Source organism: Arvicanthis niloticus, chromosome 18 (assembly GCF_011762505.2).
Source record: "Arvicanthis niloticus isolate mArvNil1 chromosome 18, mArvNil1.pat.X, whole genome shotgun sequence".
NCBI lineage: Eukaryota > Metazoa > Chordata > Mammalia > Rodentia > Muridae > Arvicanthis > Arvicanthis niloticus.
This window is the reverse complement of record NC_047675.1, coordinates 51,786,879-51,800,933: the sequence shown is the minus strand read 5'-3', so window position 1 is coordinate 51,800,933 and position 14,055 is coordinate 51,786,879.

Here is a 14,055-nt window from a genome sequence, read left to right as displayed (position 1 = left end):
TTCACTTCACATCTCAATTGCTGTCCCCCCTCCAGATCCTTCCCTCTTGCACTCTTTCCCCTTCCCCTTCTCCTCTGAGAGAGTGGAGCCCCCCCCCCCTTTCCATGTATTCCCCTAATCCTGGCATATCAAATCTCTGTGGGGCTAGGCACATCTCCCACTGAAAACAGACATGACAGTGAATTAGGGGAACCGATTCCATAGTCAGGCAACAGCTTTTGGGATATCCCCTGCTCCATTTGTTCAGGACCCACATATTGGCTGACATGTACATCTGCTACATTTGTGCAGGAGACCTAGGTCCAGCCTGTGTATGCTTTTTGGTTGGTGGTTTAGTCTCTGAGAACCCCAAGGGTCCAGGTTAGTTGACTCTGTTGGTTTTCCTGTGCAGTTCCTATACCCTTCTGGGCCCCCAGTCCTTCTCCCAACTCATCCATAAGAGTCCCTAAGCTCCATCTAATGTTGGCTGTGGGTGTCAGCATCTGTCTGAGTCAGCTGCTGGGTGGAGCCTCTCAGAGGACAGCCATGCTAGGCTCCTGTCTGCAAGCATAACAGAGTATCATTAATAGTGTCAGGGATTCGTGCTTGCACATGAGATGGGTTTCTAGTTGGGCCAGTTATTGCTTGGCCGTTCTCTCAGTCTCTGCTCCTGTCCCTGCATTTCTTGTAAATTTTGGGTCAAAAGTTTTGTGGGTGGGTTGGTATTTCTATCACTCCGGGGTATTCCTGCCTCGCTACAGGAGGTGGCCTCTTCAAGTTCCATATCCCCCCTGCTGTAAGTCTCAGCTAAGGTCACCCCCTTTGATTCTTGGGAGCCTTCCCATCCCAGGTCTCTGGCATGTCCTCAAGATGCCCCCCCCCCAACTTCCCCACCACCTCCAGCTGCAGATTTCCATTCATTCTCATGGCCATCTGGCCATCTCTCCTGTCTCTCCCTGTTGGGAGCCGACTTTAGCAGAAAGCGGCTAGATCAACTTTGCAGCCATCTGGAACCATATACCCTGACGAAAGATTTGGTTTTCAATAGCCTACAACAGCTGAAGCACACTCTGATATCCCACATATTTTGTGTTGCTGTTTACTGGCCCCAGCTGCAAGGTGCACGTGGTAGTCACGCCTGCAAGGCATTGCAGTTCACGTGCTGTCCACGTGCTATCTACGCCATACATGCCTGTAAGGCACACGTGCTATCCACGCCTGCAAGGCATTGCGGTGCACGTGCTGTCCATGCTATAGACGCCTGTAAGGCTTACGTCATATCAACACCTGCAAGGCACGTGGTATCCACGCGCCTACAAGGCACGTGGCAAAAGCCTATAAATAGCTCAGAATTCCCTTCAATAAAAGAGACTTGATCAGAATCTCTGTCTTGTCTCCATTCTTCGCGTCTCTTCCCCTTTATCCCCACTCTCTCTCTCGCTAGACCCTGACCCTCGGACCGGAACGGGCAGTACGGGCTGCAACAGTTTGGCGTCCAACATCGGGCTCCAGTAAGCGTAACAGTTTGGTGCCCAAGCGTGGGGGGTTCGCGACATCTCCCCACACCTGATCCTGAACCCCCCTATTCCTCTCTCCATCCCCTTTCCCACTCAGTTCCGTCCCTCCATCTGCCTCCCATGACTATCTTATTCCCCTCTTCTAAATTGAGATTCAACAATCCTTGCTTGGGCCTTCCTTCTTGTTTAGCTTATTTGAGTCAGTGGAGTATAGAATGTGTATCCTGTACTTTATGGCTAATATCCACTCATCAGTGAGTACATACCATGCATGTCATTTTGGGTCTGGGTTACCTCACTCAGGATGATATTTTCAAGCTCCATCCACTCGTCTATAAAATCCATGATGTCTTTATTTTAATAACTGAGTAGTGGCCGGGCAGTGGTGGTGCACACCTTTAATCCCAGCACTTGGGAGGCAGAGGCAGGTGGATTTCTGAGTTCCAGGACAGCCTGGTCTACAGAGTGAGTTCCAGGACAGCCAGGGCTACACAGAGAAACCCTGTCTCGAAAAACCAAAACCCAAAACAAACAAACAAAAAGAAAACTGAGTAGTACTCCATTGTGTAGATGCACCACATTTTCTTTATCTATTCTTCAGTTGAAGGACAGCTAGGTTGTTTCCAGATTCCAGATATTATGAGTAAAGCTGCTACGAACATAGTAGAGCATGTGTCCTTGTGGGATGGTGGAGCATATTTTGGGTATATGCCCAGGAATGGTATTGCTGGGTCTTGAAGTAGAACTATTCCTAGTTTTCTGAGAAACCACCGAATTGATTTCCAAAGTGGTCATACAAGTTTGCACGCCTACCAGCAATGGAGGAGTGTTCCCGTTGCTTCACACCCTCACCAGCATGTGCTGTCACTTGAGTTTTCGGTTTTAGCCATTCTGGTGGTGTAAAGTAGAATCTCAAAGTTGCTTTGATTTACATCCCCCTGGTGAATAAGGACTTTGAACATTTCTTTACATGTTTCTTGGCCATTCAAGATTCCTCTATTGAGAATTCTCTGGTTAGATTTATACCTCATTTTTTAATTGGGTTATTGGGGGGGTGGTATCTAACGTCTTGAGTTCTTTATGAATTTTAGATATTAAGCCGTTTTCACTATATTAATCCTACCTATCCATGATCATGGGAGATCTTTCCATCTTCTGATATCTTCTTCAATTTCTTTTTTCAGCCACCTGAGGTTCTTATCATATAGGTCTTTCACTTGCTTGTTAGAGTTACAACAAGATGTTTTATATTATTCATGACTACTGTAAATGGCGTTGTTTCCCTAATTTCTTTCCCGGCATATTTATCATTTGTATACAGGAGGGCTACTGATTTTTGTTGTTGTTGTTGTTAATTTCGTATTCAGCCACTTTGCAGAAGGTATTTATCAGCTGTAGGAGTTCTCTGGTAGAATTTTTAGGGTTGTTTATGTATACTATCATATCATCTGCAAATACTGAGACTTTGACTTCTTCCTTCCCAATTTGTGTCCCCTTGGTCTCCCTTAGTTGTCTTATTGCTCTGGCTAGAACTTCAAGTACAATATTGAATAGATACAGTGAGAGTGGACAGCCTTGTCTTGTCCCCGATTTTAATGGAATTGCTTTAAGTTTTTCTCCAATTAACTTGATGTTGAACAATTCCTGCATCCCTGGGATGAAGTCTACTTGATCTTGATAGATGATGTCTTTGGTGTGTTCCTGGATTCAGTTTTGAGTATTTTATTGAGTATTTTTGCATCAATGTTCATAAGAGAAATCGGGCCGAAATTCTCTTTCTTTGTTGATTCTTTGTGTGGTTTTAGGTATCAGGGTGACTGTGGCCTCACAGAATGAGTTTGGCAGTGTTCCTTCTGTTTCTATTTTGTGGGATAGTTTAAGGAATGTTGGTATTAGCTATTCCTTGAAGGTCTGGTAGACTCCTGCACTAAAACTATTTGGTCCTGGACTTTTTTGGTAGGGAGACTTTTAATGACTGCTTCTATTTCCTTAGCAGTTATAGGGCTGTTTAAATAATTTACCTGATCTTGATTTAACTTTCATTAAGACTTTCCAATTTTGTAGAGTATGGCTTTTGAAGTAAGACCTAATGATTCTTTGAATTTCCTCAGTGTCTATTATTATGTCCCCACTTTCATTTCTGATTTTGTTAACTTAGAAACTGTCTCTCTGCCTTTTAGTCAGTTTGGCTAAGGGTTTGTCTATCTTGTTGATTTCCTTTAAAAACCAAACAAACAAACAAAAACAGCTCTTGGTTTCTTTGATTCTTTGTATTGTTTTCTTTGTTTCTAATTGATTGATTTCAGCCCTGATTTTATTTCCTGCCTTCTACTCCTCTTTGGTATATTTGATTCTTTTTTTTTCCCTAGAGCTTTCAGGTGTACTATTAAATTTCTGGTAGGAGAACTTTCTAATTTTTTTTTTTTTTTTTTTAAATGGAGACAATGCTATGAATGTCCCACAGCTAGGTTGAGACCTGCTCTCCTGAAGGCGCCACCTGCTGGCCTGTGTTATTACTGCCTGAGTGTACTATTTACCTTGAGATCGGCTGACCACTCATCCTCCGTGGTGCCCTCTGTCGGTCACAGTGGTGAGTGGTTGCTGGGCATGGGCATGTGGTCTCTGTCACAGGACAGCAACAGCCCTCGCAGGCAAAAGATGGATGCTCTTTGGAGCATCCCTTCGGTAAATGCTGTTTTATGATGCGATCACTGTGCGGTTCTGTTCCCCCACGCTGTCACATGCTTAGGGCTGCCCTCAGGCTCTTTGGGCATCCGAGTCTCCAAGTGATCCTCCCTAACCTGTCCTTTGTCAGTTTTGCTTCTTGCCCACTCATCCTAACTGACTACCTCCCCCTTCTTCAGCCACGCCCATCCACCCCTGCCTTTTGACTTGTCATCCTTCTTGTGAAATGGTCCCCAGTGTTTAAAATGCTACTCCGGTGTCATCTCCTGTAGGAATCTGAATCTACTCGATTCCCCCTCCCTGTCACTGATTTGTAATTAATATCTCCAACCCGTGTCCTTGGCAGCTCTGTTATGTTCCCGGCACATCCTGTCCTCTTAGACTGCAGCAACTCTGCTTCCTCTCTCTCCTGCTTGTCCTCAGCCTGATGTTCTTTCTGGGGATCAGGGCAGCATATGTAACAGCAACTTGATTTATCAATAGGCCATGGCCTGATGTTTTCAGTACAGAGTTGGGAACTGTGACAATTTTTAATCACTCATAATTTTTTTTAAAAAATTTCAAAATGTTCCAAAAAAAGGTAGTTCTATTGTGGAGGGCTGAAAAAGTTACTAAGTTTCTCAAAGTCGTTCCCTTGGGATTTGATGGCTGAGTTTCTTTAACTTTCATGTACTTGATAATGGAACAGATGCATTTGGGGACTCTCTCTCTCTCTCTCTCTCTCTCTCTCTCTCTCTCTCTCTGTGTGTGTTTTGTTCTTAAAGTAGGAAATGATATAAAACTTATTTTCCGTAAAAGTAGAAAAGTCCAGGTAAGAACCAAGAATTCTTTTCTCTCTACAGGACTAATGCTATGCTCAACCCCTGGGAAGGTAAACCCAGTTACAAAGTACCACAGAGCTGTTCCTCAGGGAGGAGTACCTACTAAGATCACTGGGGAGCAAGCACTGAGATTGACAGATAGGGACTCTACAGAACACAGTGTGTGGGAGAGGTCCCAGGAGAGCCCATTCTATTGTAAATTAAGGGAACTAGCAAAGATGATGCAGTTTTCCCTAAGCTGTCCTGTAGAAAGAGATACCAACACAGAACAAATGCAAAGTGGCTGGCTTGTCATTCTGCAACAGGCAGTGGCTTTTAAAGTTTTGTATCACAAGAAACCCCTGCTTCATTTCCTCAGGTGAACAGGCTGGTTCACCTGAGAAGTACACTCTTTGGACCCTTCTAACATACCTCAACATACCACACACACATATGCACACGCACATGCATGCACACATACACACACACACACACACACACACACACACACACTTCTACACACTATTTGTTCAGGATGCAAAGTCTTGTCTTATTTATGAACCTTCTGTGTTGGGAACCAACTCCTAGCAGAAAGCGGCTATAATCTTTGCAACCATCTCGAGCCATATACCCTGACAAGAGACTTGTTTTTCAACAGCCCACAACAGCTGAGCATGCTCTGATAAACATCTTTTTTTTCCCACATATCTTGTTTTGCTGTTTAGTGCCCCCAGCTGCAAGTCATGTGGTATCCATGCCTCTAAGGCACGTGGCAAAGCATATAAAAACCCAGGATTTCTTTTCAATAAACGAGATTTGATCAGACCCTCTGTCTTGTCTCCATTCTTCACATCTCTTGCCCCTCCATCCCCACTCTCTCTCTTGCTAGACCCTGACCCACGGACCTGAGTAGCAGCTCGGGCCGGGACGCTTCTGGGTCTTGAGACCATTCATCCCATTTTCTGATGTGACTCAGTTGTTTAACTGCCTGAGATTTCGAACTCTCAGAGTTGTGAGACAAGCAGACACCAGACACCAGCTAGGGAAGGGAGCGCTTAGGGACTCCTCCTTATCTGGACTCTTTGATGAGCTTTAGAAAGTGCACTTCAAACTGAAAATGGACCACTACAACCTATTTCTTATAGCTTGGAGTACTGGAGTAGAGACTGTGTGACCTGGGCTCAGACCCTTCCCATTCTTTTGAGAGAAGGGATAGTGTAACCAGTGAACCTCAATGGAGCCTATTAAAGTTGGATTTGAGGTCCCTGATGCTTTGGTTCTGACCCAACAGTTCTATGTAGAAGAGCCAGAAAACCATGTTCTGCTAATCCTTTGGGTGACTCCAGCAGGGGTGGCCACCAGCTCATCTTGGGTGGCATTTAGCTGGGAGATGATCTCCTGTCCTGAGTAAATCTACCTTGAGGCAAATCTACCTAACTTTTGGCACATACATGCACCTAGTCCTTAATGGAGGCTCAGGTGACCTCTAAAATTGATGGGGGTTGGCTGACTGCCTTTTCTTTTTCAACCTCTTCTAACTCCCCAGTCCTGTTATACTTGCTGCTGCTGGACTGCTGCCTGAATACGCTTTCAGTGCTGTGAATAGGGGCATTGTCTCAGCCTGGAAGTGGATACAGGAAAGTTCTTTCCAAGCTCTGGGCTCCCCAGAACAAAGGGCAGTGTGAAAATTCCTCTGATAGACACTCTTCAGCTCCAAGGAGAACAAGCCTGCCTCTCTGCAGCTTAGACACCTCTTGGAAAGCTAGCTGGTGACAATATTGTCACTTAGCCCAAATGACCAAGGCTTACCCCACGTCTAAATCTGAGCATCCCTTGATTCTTTCTAACCTCTCTTCTTTACAGCAAAACTCATTTGTTGCGGCTTTTCTACAATTCCCAAAGGAGTCTGCGGTGCACAGCTAAAAAGATACATTTCATGAGAGATTGATAACGTCAGAAATTATCAAGGCTTTACCCTATAATAATCGGTTCTTCTAAGTTAGGATTTCTTTTCTTTGGCCAGAGAGTGTGGTTTGGAAATTAAACAATGGATGAGTTCCCTGAGAGTTCAGTCAGCCTTATGAAATACAGATGAATAGCTGAGGCACAGGCAGCATGCCAAGGGCACGGGGTGCTTGTTAAAGCACCCACACACAGAAGCACATCTGCCTTAGTATTTTATTGCAACAAATAAATTTGCAGAGGGTCGGTAGGTCACATGCACTGGTTAATATTGCTACTGACTTACATATTAATAGAAAATCCATTTCAGTATAAAATGAGAGTTATTAAAAAAGCATCTAAAGCCATACCATATAAATTCAGAATAGCAGAGTGTTAATTAAGTTCAGACTCTGATTGCTGGGACTACATCTTACCACAATTTGCCATAGATTTTCCGGTTGAACTTTTGCATAATTGCTTATTGATTTCCGTTAACGAAACCTAGGAAACAGAAAAAAAAATGGGAATTTAAAGCATATCTTTAAGCTTGATAGCCTGCAGTTCAACCCATCTGGTCAACCATTTCCCACCATAATATCAGGATTGATGGATGGCTGAGAAGTTGGATAAAGACTTATGTGGCTACTTAGATAGGCAGCCATATGAGCCATAGAGGAGAGCTAGATCTGGGGCCTCAAAGGATCTCCCACAGGTCTTAGGTGACCTATGGAGGCCACTTCATTCCTCAAACTATAATATTGTCCTAGCTAGCTTCAACTGCCAACTTGACACAGTCTGCAGTCACTCAAGAGGGGCCTCTCAATTGAGAGATTGCCCAGACTAGCTAGTGGACATGTCTGTGGGAGTCGTCTTGATTGTTAATTGATATAGTAAATTCCAGCCCACTATGGACGGCATCATTCCTTAGGCTGGTGGCCCCAAGCCATATAAGAAAATGAAAGACCCCTGTGGAGGGGAGACCCTCACTCAAGTCTTGGGATATCACAGCCACCCAATAACTCACAAGACACAGAACTCGATGCAAGCGCAAGATTTTATTTCAGGATCAGAATCAGCATGCTGAGGCCGAGACTCCAAGGAGTGTCAACCCCAAGGCAGGGGAGTACAGGGTATTTAAAGGAAAAACCCACAAACGGGGGGGGGGGGGAGAATTGTGGGGGAAACCAAGGAAGAATGTCATAAAAGTATCAAAAAGTCCTAGCCCATACCATAAAAATAGTGAAAAGTCCCAACCCATTATCCAGGGCGGGGGTGTGGTAAACATCTTTTACATATTTTTTCAAGAATTTAACCTTGTTCAACTATATATTTTGTGGTCTGCCAGTTCCTGGAACAACCCAGCTGACCTGTATTCTTGGTTCTGCTGTTTTGTGGTCAGCTAAGTTCCTGGAACAGAGCTGGCCTGGCTTCACTCTATCTTCTAGGGGTCTCAAAAAGTTTCCATTCCTTCCATTCCATACTTCCTCCATCCTGGAATAATGTACTCCTCCCAGAATGCAGAATGTATCCCGGGGCAGTGAATTCTAAGACCTAAAAATCTCACATTTAGTTCTGCTTTCTTTGTGGAACTAGTGAACCAGCTGGCCTACATTTTTGGCTCAGGTCTAGAGGTCATAAAAACTTTCCATACTTTTCATAAGTTTTCTATATCTTTCAAAAGCATGTGTCTGAGATTGAGCCAACTAGCAGCATGCCTCCATGGTCTTTGCTTTAAGATTCTGCTTGAGTTCCTATCCTGACTCCCCTCAGTGATGGACTGTGATCTGGAAGTGTAAGCTAAATAAAGTGTAAGCTCTTTCATCCCTGAATTGCTTTTGGTTGGAGTGTTTTATTATAGCAACAGCAAGAAACCAGAACACATACCCATGTGTGTTTGACCTTTACAGTAGTCTAGTTGACTTAGCTGCTATTCAGTAACTGATGCTGGGAATTCTCAAGTTGGGAGTGGAAATGAGGGTCTGGGAGACTCTGTAAGACGACAGAGGCAGATTCAGTCCCTGGGAAGTGCAGTACACATTCCTGCTCTCAAGGTCACAATCTAGGCTCTGGACACCTTACAGGGTACAGACACCAGAGTTGTCTGTGTCCTGACCCTCAGATTTTACTATTCCATGCCCTCCAGTTAACTAACCTTCAGCTGCAAACCTGTGATTTCTGGTTCTCTTTCTGTGTCTCTGCATAAAAAGCCCAATGCAGGGGAGTGTGACTTCCGTGGATACTGTCCTTAGACAGTTACTCTTGGGAACCGGGACATAAACACTTCAGCTTCTTCCATTGTAGTGGGTATGGTTTAAAAAACGGCACCCTGTCTGGCTTGATCTCAGCTGCCGTTTTCCTGCGGCTCTGGCTCTGGACTGAGGCTCTGGATATTTAGAAACACGGGCCCTGGCACCCAAGAGACACTAGTGTAGGGGGATGGCTCTGCTAATCCACAAAGCTCAGCTGAACCCCAGACAATGCCCACCATCCCTGTGGTACCCAGTAGAAATGAGAATCTTAAAGCTTAAAGGTTATCCAATAGGCTTATATATTTGGAAATGCTCAATTAACAAGATGCCCAAACAATTAGAGTTGTTACCCAAAATCTAACCTTTTGATAAGTTACTACGCAAGACTGCTCTCCAACCATCCGAAGCTCTCCATGGCTGATAGGCTCCTTCTCTCTCTCCTCCTCTTTTTCTCCTTCCCACTCTTCGCTCCTCCCACATCATTAGCTCCTCCCACATCATTAGCTCCTCCCACAACATTAGCTCCTCCCACATCATTAGCTCCTCCCACAACATTAGCTCCTCCCACATTAGCTCCTCCCCAATTACTGAGCTTTTTTTGCAAATAATGTAAAAGTAGTAGGAAATTATCCTGCTACACTCCGTTCTGGTGGGATTATTCTGAGATGTAGCCTACTTCTGAGAGCACACACACCTCCATGGATATTCCCATCTCCCATCAGACTTTGCGTCCTACTATCTACACTGGCACTTCCCTAACACCTTTTGTGCTTGAGAGAAGCAGGAGTAAGGACCAGCTGACTCAGGTCCCAGTCTCTGTGCAAAGGAACAAGCTGGAGTAGGTTCTCTTTGATTTAAAGCATTACTGCATAGGTGCATGCAAAAATGACAAGGAAAGACATAACTACCCGTCTCCATCACCGATGCGTTGGTCAGCAGACATCAGCTCTGCATATAGCTTATGAGCTTTGCTGTGCATTTCAGGGTAAGGGTTAAATATTTCATGTTCTTATGACACCGTAGAAGAGATAGGAAATCACTTTGGAGGCTGAGTGTGCCACACGCACAACGGTAGATCCCGTGGGAAGATGAATGTAACGGCAAAGACTTAACGAAGATTCTATTGGAGATTTGGAGTCCAAACCAAAGGAAAAGTTGAATAAATTATGAGCTGACAAACAAGAACTCGGCAGCCGTGAGCTGGTTCTGTCATCTTCTACTCAATTCTAAGAATGGAAAACATGTCAAAAGTATAAACTGACCACCACTCTTTTCTCCAATTATTAAACCAGATGCCATGGTACATGCCTATAATTTGACACCGGGGGGAGGCTGAGGCAGGAGGATCTCAGTGAGTGATGACAGCTGGGCTAAGTCTCTGTTGCTATGAAAACAAGGGTTATTACGCAAGGAACTTAAAGAAGGGAAGATTGATTTTGTCTCACAGTTTAAGGGTATAGTCCTTCACTGAGGGGAAGCCACAGTGGCAGGAGCTTAGAGCTACTGGTCATGTTGCACCCCCAGTCAGGAAGCAAAGGGTGCTGAATTTTTGTGCTCAGCTCACCTTTTTAAACAGCCCGGGATCTGAGCCCAGGGAATATTCTCACCCACATTGGACACATCCCCTTCTCAGTTAGTCCAATCAAGGTGATCCCTTGTATAGGTGTGCCCAGAGGTTCACCTCCCAAGTTAGTCTAGCTCTCATCCTGTGACAGTTGAGAGTCCCTGGGCATGGTGCCTGGGATCAATGTATGCTATGAGGGCTTGTCCAGGAAGCTTTAACTGAGGGGGAAGACTCACCTTAAATGTAATGGCACCACTTGGGTTAGGATCACAAATTGCATAAAGATACCACTACCTTCATCCTGGGCTACCCAGACCCTTACTGCATCTTAGTTAGGGTTTTATTGCTGTGAATAAACACCATGATCAAGGCAAGTCTCATAAAAAACAATATTAAATTGGGGCTGGCTTCCAGGTTCAGAGGTTCAGACCATTATCATCAAGGTGGGAACATGGCAGCATCTAGGCGGACATGGTGCAGGAGGAGCTGAGAGTTCTACATCTTCATCTGAAGGCTGCTAGCAGAATACTAACTTCTAGGGAGTTAGGATGAGGGTCTTATAGCCCACACTCACAAGGCCACACCCACCCAACAAGGCCACACCTTCTAATAGTGCCACTCCCTGGGCAGAGCATATACAAGCCATCACATACTGCAAGAAACAGATTGCTGTTCTTCATAAATTAAGCACTCTCAGGTATTCCATTGTAGCTGCATAAAACATGCTATGTTAAGTTTCTCCTTGTTGTGCTGACTAAATCCTTGGCAAGAGTACCTCAAGGGAAGAAGGGTTTATTGACTCATAGTTTTAGAGGACCGTGGCAGCAAGAGTGAGTGGCAGCTGGTCATGTTGTATCCTCAATGAGCAGAGAGATGAAAGCTGGTCCTCAGGTCACTTTCTCCTTTCATATTCATCCCTGGACTCCACCCCATGGAAAGGAGCTGCCTATAATTAGGGTGACTCTTCTATCCCCAGTGAAGTCTTCTGGAGAGACTACTGTAGACTTGTTCACAGATGTAGTTGCCATGGTGATTCTAAATCCAGTTGAACTGACAATGAAAATTAGCCACCATATATAGACAGTATATGAACTGTGTTAGTCACCATGCATACTTGTGAGGTGGTGGGCTGTGAGAGGCAGGTGGGTACCTGGTCAAGCATAAGCCTCGAACCCTGGAGACCCTGTCAGGGGCAGCCTTGCTTATATACTGAAGGCCTAAAATAGTAATAGGTCTAAGTCGGCCTGCTAATACAAAATCTTGGGTCTCTGTGGAAAAACACTGAAACAGATAGCTATAAGATATTGTAAACAGGCAGCTTTGGTGGAAATTTACCAGCCTAGATAGGAACAAGGAGTCATAGGTCTTGTAGATAGTCATAGACCTTGTGGATGGGTAGCCTTGGTGGGAAGTACCAACTTAGATAAGGACAAGTGAATCATAGGCAGAGTCATAGTGACCTGTCCCCTGAACTTTCACCCAGCCAATACGATACCCTGTTCTAGAAGGTATCTGTACTCCCCCTGAGAACACTTACACCCCTGCATCATCCCCTTCCCCACATCCTGCTTTTATGTGTTTATAACCCCTGTGTGAAAAAATTATAATCATCAGTTTGATCAGACTATAGACAAGCCGCTGTTCTTTGCATTCCCCTGTTTCCCCCATTCTCTCTTTCAAGTGATCTTCCCGGACCCTGTTCAATGCCCTGCTGGGTGGGGCAAGACCCTAAAGGGACAGTAGGTGTTCAGCCTTGCTTCTGCACCCTGGTTCCTCTTACTTAGCTTCAGCTATCCACAGCCCCTCCCAAATAAAGGTTTGTGGCCATCAGTCACGAAACACAGGTAGAGGGCATGACTACAGGCCACATAGCCTTAAGAGAAGTCCATATTCTAAAGGCCAGAGGGTATAGCCAATTAAGCATTCCTTCCCAGACTCTCCTCCTACGCACAAAAGATATTTAAGCTCAGGCCCGCCCCAAGAACATGGGGTACAGCTTTATCCACTTTCTGCCATGACAATAAATGTTTTAAGATAATGGACTACCTCTTGTTATTGGGGCCTGCTGTGGGGAACTGTGGAGAAGGTCTTTAACTACAGAGCTGCTGGCTAACCTCCTGTCCACCACTGACCTCTCTGTGTTCCAGCCACAGAAACCCAGCCATAACACAGCCAAGTGAGTCACCGTGACCAAGAGTCTCTTTCCCCACTGGGTACCACTGGAGCTCATCTTCTCCCCTTCCCCCCTTCAGCTGCAGGTCGATCCAGCCTGTATGCCCCATCTCAGTCCTTCCATGGCCTCTCAGCAGCACCTGAGAGCCCAAGGGCTTGAGACCAGTCAGTTCTGGCTGCCTTGGCCTAGGGATCCCCAACCCAAGAGCTCTGGCTCCCCATGGGGTCTCAGACTGTGTTATTGGCTTTCCACAGCATGGCATGGAGTGAGCACAGTCAAATTACTGTGCTTCTGCCCTCTGAGCTGTGGCCCTAGCCCCTTGGGGCAGCAGACACACAGGAACCACAACTCAGCCCAACAGGACCCACGCCCATGCACAAGAAACAGCCCCATATATACTTAGGTAGTATGCAAAATGTATGTAAATAAACCTGCTAAAATAAACATGGTGGAATGAATAGACGGTTCAACAGGTGAAACACTTGCCCTGCTCACGTGAGGATTAGAGTTTGCATTCACATACGTGTGATGGGCATGGAGACCCATTTTGTAACCCTACTGACTGAAAAAGGAGACAGGAGGTCCCCAGAGCAAGCAGGATAGCTAGACTAGCCAAATGGGATAGCTCTAGATTCAAGTGAGACCCTGTCTCAATATATATGGTGGGGAGAGACTGAGAGATTGAGGAAGACACTAGACATCAACTTTGGGCTAACCTCACATGTGTACCCACACACATGTGAACATGTGTATACCTAAACATGTACACCATATAAACACGTATTTATACAACAATTAAAACAATATTGCCTGGAAACACTTATCTTAATAAGGGTTTCTATTGCTGTGATAAAACACCATGAACAAAAAGCAAGTTGGGGGAGGAAAAGGTTTTCTTGACTGATACTTTCACATTGCTGTTCATCATGGAAGGAAGTCAGGACTGGAACTCAAACAGGGGAGGAACATAGAGGCCGAAGCTAATGCAGAGACCATGGAGGGATACTGCTTACTGTCTTGCTCCACATGGCTTGCTCAGCTTGGCTTCTTATAGAACCCAGGACCACCAGCCCAGGGATGGCACCGCTCACTGAGGGCTGGACCTTCTCCCATGGATAACTAATTAACAAAATAAAGTGCCTTG